Below are 5,746 nucleotides of genomic sequence, written 5' to 3' on the forward strand. Positions count from 1 at the left end.
CTTCTTCATTCAGTTTTGGAAGATTATGTTTTTCTAGAAATTTATCTATTTCACTAGGTTTTCAAATATCTTGACGTATAGTACTTAGTAGTAATTTCTTACAATCCTTTGTATTTCTGTGGTATCAGCTGTAATCTCTCCTCTTTCATTTCTGACTGTATTTATTTGGGTCCTCTCTATTTTTTTCTTGATGAACCTGTTTATAGGTTTATTGATTTTGTTTTTCCTTTCAGAGAACCAGGTCCTGGATTCCTTTATCCTTAGAATTGTGCTTTTTGTCTCTATGTCATTTTATTCTGCTCTGATCTTGGTTATTGCCTTCCTTCTATCTGCTCTGGGCTGTCTTTGTTGTTGTTCCTTAAGTTCTTGTACATGTAGTGTTAGGTTGTTTATTTGAAATATTTCTATCTTTTTTAGGTAGTCCTGTATCACAATGAACTTCCCTCTCTGGACTGCCTTTACTATGTCCCATAAGTTTTGGGTTGTTGTGAGTTCATTTTCATTTGTTCCCAGAAACTTTATGATTTCTTTCCTAATCTCATTCTTGACCCATTCATTATTTAATAGCATGCTATTCAATCTCCATGAATTTGAGTGTTTTGGGTTTTTTTGACTTGAGGTTAGATTCCAGTTTCAGTGCTTTGTGGTCAGAGGAAATACTTGATATGATTTCAATTTTCTTGAATTTGTTGAGCCTTGTTTTGTGTCCTATCATGTGGTCTGTCTTTGAAAATGTTCCATGTGCTTGAAAAGAATGTGTATTTAGCTTCTTTGGGATGAAGGGCTCTATATATATATATATCACTTAAGTCCATTTGATCTAGGACATTGTCCAATGTCACAATATCTTGTTGATATTTTGTTTGGAAGATCTGTCCATTTTTGACAGTGGGGTGTTAAAATCTCCTACTATAATTGTGTTTCTGTTAATATCTTTCTTGAAGTCCTCTAAGATTTTCTTTATGTATTTGGGTGCTCCTATGTTGGGTGCATATATATTTACAATGTTTATGTCCTCTTGATGGATTCTTTCATTGAGTATTATGAAGTGACCTTCTGGGTCCCTTTTTATGTTCCCCGTTTTGAAATCTATTTTGTCTGGTGTGAGTATTGCTACCCCAACTTTTTTTCTTACCCATTTGTTTCTAGCCATTCACTTTCAGTCCATGTAGGTCTTTTGTTGTGAGATGCATCTTTTGTAGGAGCATATGTGTGGTCATGCTATCTTATCCATTCAGCTATTCTATGTCTTTTGATTGGAGCATTTAATCCATTTACATTTAAGGTTATTGATAGGTACTTATTCTTTGCTATTTTTTCCTACCTGTGTTCCTATCTCTCTCACTGTAACTGTATTTTTTCCTGTTCTTAAAGCAGACCCTTTAGCATCTCTTGCAGAGCTGGTTTGGAGAGGGTGTATTTATTGAGGCTCCTTTTGTCTGAGAAACTCCTTATTTGGTCTTTCATTTTAATTGAGAGCTTTGCTGGATAAAGTAGTCTTCATAGCAGGCCTTTAGTTTTCATTTCTTGGGATATTCCTCACCATTCCCTTTTGGCTTGCAGCATCTCCACTGAGAATTAGCAGCTGGCCCTATTGAGGCTCCTTTGTATGTTACTTCCTCTTTCTCTCTTGGCACCTTTCAGACTGTCTCTTTGTCTGGGAATTTTGCCATTTTAATTATGCTAGGTCTTGAAGTGGGCCTCTTTGGGTTCCCTTTGATTGGGATTCTCTGTGTTTCCTTGATTTGTATGACTTTTTCTCTCATCAAATTAGGAAAGTTTTCCATCATTACTTTTTCAAACAGGTTTTCTATCCCTTGCTCTTCTTCTTCTCCTTCTGGTGTCCCTAATTATGCAGATATTATTGTGTTTCATGTTGACCTGAGTTTCCCTTAACCCTTCTTCATTCTTTCTGAATCTCTTTTCCTTTTCTTGCTCTTTATGGGTGTTTTTTTTTTCTACATTGTTTTTCCTGTCACTGATTTGACCCTCTGTTTCATCTAGTCTGCTTTTGATTCCTTCTACAGTCTTTTTCAATTGAACAATTGTATTCTTCATTTCCCCTTTGTCCTTGTTGATAGTTTTTATTTCTTTTTTCATGTTGATATAGTTTGCAGTGAGTTCATTGTAGGTTCCCTGTAGTTTCTGGTAATTCTCTATGAGCTCAATGAGCTTCCTTATAACCATTGCTTTGAACTCAATATCTGATAATTGACTTGCCTCAATTGCATTTGATATTTTTTCCAAGGCTTCTTCCTTTTCTTTCATTTGAGGATTGTTTATTTGTCTTCCCATTGTTTGTGAGATTCTTCTTGTTACCCTCTGCTTCTTTAGATCTGTTCTAATTTCCTGAGTTTATGGTGTGAACTTCCATGGTAGGAGACCTGTGAGATTCAGTGGTGCAGTCTCCTTGATCTCCTGAGCTTGCTGGTCTTGGGCTGTCACTTAAGTTGGCTTTGTGCTTGCCTTTGGGTTTTGATTGTTGCTGGGTCTTTCTTTGGTGGTTCCTTTCCACCAGCTGGTTAAATGAGGCTCACTCTGTCCACCACCTCTTGTGTTTTGCTGTGCTGGTGAGGGCAGGTTGTGTTGAAGTTGTTTCTTCCATGTGTAAAAGGTTTTGAGGCTTCTCTCTTGCTCTTGTTCACTTATTTGTTCTGAGCAATTTCTCCACCATTTAGCTGTAATTTCAGATTGGTCCTGGGTGGTGGTTATTGTGGCTTCTGCTCAGCCCTTCACCTTCTTCTGTTGTTATTTGCTGGTTGTTCATTCATTGGTGGGTTTCCTCTTCCAGCAGGTACACTAGTGTTCACAGCTGCCACCTACTCTTTTATGTGATCAGTTGGAGGGGTAAGCACAATGGTTTAAGACAATAGGAGTGTATTCTATAGTATTTAAAGTACCAACCCTTACAGAATAGATAGGAGATGCTTTGTATATGTATAGTGTTAACCATGATATTTCAACCAACTAGACACATTTTTAAAAGGGTGGTAAAAAGATAAGACTCTTCTTAATGGGGAAGGATTGTGAGTTAGATCTGGAAAATAGTGAGTTTATAGGAGGTCAGATTATGAGATATAATGAGAATAAAGGATAGAAAATAGGTGTAGTGTGGAAGAGAATAGAGTTAACCACAACAGTAATAAAATTCTAGAAGACAGTGAGTGAGGTAAGATCTATGAGGGGTGCTGTGTAGTATTTATAGTTGTATGGAACAGCAATTATTTACAATAGTAATGGAGCAACAATCATGTGACAGAATCTATGTGATCCAAATAACAAGAGTGGGACTTACACAACCTAAAGTAGTGTGCTAATGGAACACAGGTCAAGTAGAAGATGGAAAAATTAAAAATACACTATGAAAGAGAAAACAATGAAAAACAGTCAAACAATGCAATTTAACAAACCAAACAAAGAAGGTTAAACAGAAAAAGAAGAGAAATGAAAAATACTAATAAAATTAAAAATGTAAAATTATTGAAAAATAGTAATAATACAAATATACAATAACTTGCAAGTTCTCTGGAATAGCAGAGTGAAATTTGTCTCCTTGTCTCAGTTGCTGGGTTGGCCCCTTTTAGGGTCTAACTCTGGTCTTTTCATAGCTCCATGTTGCGCATGGGTCACCAGCCAGCAGTGACCACGGAACGCTGTGGATGGCTCGACGATAAACACGCAAGAAAAAACACACATGCACAGAGACAGACTAGTTTCTGTGGGGAAGTAGGGATGAAATGGCCACCCCCCCTAGTGGGGAGCGCACTGATTTACCGTCCATACCTGCTTTTATTGGGCTCATTCTGCATAATAATTCAGGTAAAGTACAGTACTCATTAGGGGAAGTAAGGAACCATAGAAAACAAAGAACTCTGCTGGTCTATTGAATTGGGGGTCAAAGAGCTGTAAGACTGAGGAACAAAATAACTTCCTCCTAAGACCCTTCTCATTCAACTGAGAGCATTCTAAACAAATAAGGTTTCACAGTAATTTACATGTTCTTTCTTAGGCATGATCGCCCCGGGGAATCCACACTTCTCAGTACCAAGCTGCACCACCCTGTCATTGTTTCAGGCTTAGGTGGAGCACGGGAACCAAGGCAACTGGGAAACAAGGAGGTTTTTTCCCAGATGCTGAGAACTCAGGCTATGTCAAAGCCGAGGAGCGAGGGTCCATCACCCCCTTTTGCTGCAGCCCCCCAAGTCCTTCTTTTGGGGGGCCTCCCAAAGTGATCGTGCCTGTCTTAGGTCGTTCCCTCCCGTGGGGAATCTTACCCTGTCTTTGGCTAACCGACCAAGCTTTTTGGGGTTCAGTTATGAATAAAACAGCAGAAGCAGCATTCCTACCAGGGAGATAAGCTTTTGTCTCCTTGCTGGCTTACGGTTCCAAGGGCGTTCCCTTAGCCTTAGCCTAGGCGGGGGTTTCAGCTTCTGATACCAGTCAGGGCGGTTCCCAACAGCTCCAGGTTTTATTGTCTCCATTTTGAGGGAAAGAAAAAAAGAAAAGAAAAGAGTAAGAAAAAGCCTCCTTCTGGCTTCAAACAGGCCAAGACAGTTATGCTGGTCTTCCTGGCTGCAGCAGGTTGAGCAGGGATTGATTTCACATTTCTCCCTTCCTGTGGTTTTGTGAAGATGGGACCATGCCTGAGCCACACTCTTGGCAGTTACCCAGTGTCCAGCCCAGTTGCTCAGTTCTCAGTGGGGCTTCCAGTATCCTTCTGTGCCCAGCCTACACCTTCAGTTCACCAGTTGTGCTGTCCTTGAGGGGAACCAATTACAGGCAACTCACGTACCACCTTCTTGCTCTTTGCTGTCTTAGATGCTAGGGACTCTCAGAGTCTCTTCAGGGTAGTTCAGCTCTCGCACTAAGTCTTTCTGGGAATTGCTGGCTCCTTGAGCCCTGCTGCTGTCCTCTGCAGGTGTGTCTCCACCTTCTTCCCAGTGAGCCAGTTGGCCCTGCAGAGCAGGGGAGCTACCATGGCTGCCAGGCATTGGCATCCACCTCCTCTGCTGCTGCACCAGGAGCTGCAGGTGTGAGTCTATGGCCTCCACTGCTAGGGTGGGATGGGAAGCAGCTGAACCATGGGTTAGGCACATGTGGGGCTTCCCTGCCCTGGGGCACAGGCTATCCCTGGGACTTTGGGTGTGATACCTGGCCTCCACTATTGCAGCAGGAGCACAGTGGCAGGCCACAGTGTCTGGGCAGGTGCTGGCCTCTGCTGCTGCAGTGGCAGCCACAACAGGGTGAGGGGCAGCTGGGTCAGTAGTGCACCACTGGGGTCACAGGTGTAGTTGGGCGCCATCCACCAGTGCAACTGGGAGTAGGAACACAGCCACGGTCCTGGCAGCAGAGATAGGCCCATGGCTGAGGCTGCAGAGGCTGCATGAGACAGTTATTAAAAGGCCAAACACAGTTGTTAAAAAGGGATGAAGCCCATGGTTTACCCATGGCCAGGTTCTTAGTAGGCCTGACTGGTCTCCAAGGTGTTGATCCAGGACTCAGTAATGCTCACTAAACAGTTTTGACTCGTATTTCTTATGAAGTATAGGGTTGTAATCTATTTTCATACATTTATTTTATAGCCATGTTCAAGGTATATACTGCACATCATAGCAATAAATCAGGAACAAACCTAGCTCCCAATGAAGTGTATAAAGAGATAAGTACCTAATTTCCTGAGTAAATATAGGGTGGCTTTAAAGAAAAAAAAGGCATTTATCTAGGTTTTGAAAAATACATATCATTC

Source organism: Phyllostomus hastatus, unplaced genomic scaffold (assembly GCF_019186645.2).
Source record: "Phyllostomus hastatus isolate PE091 unplaced genomic scaffold, TTU_PhHast_1.1 phas_contig_16, whole genome shotgun sequence".
NCBI lineage: Eukaryota > Metazoa > Chordata > Mammalia > Chiroptera > Phyllostomidae > Phyllostomus > Phyllostomus hastatus.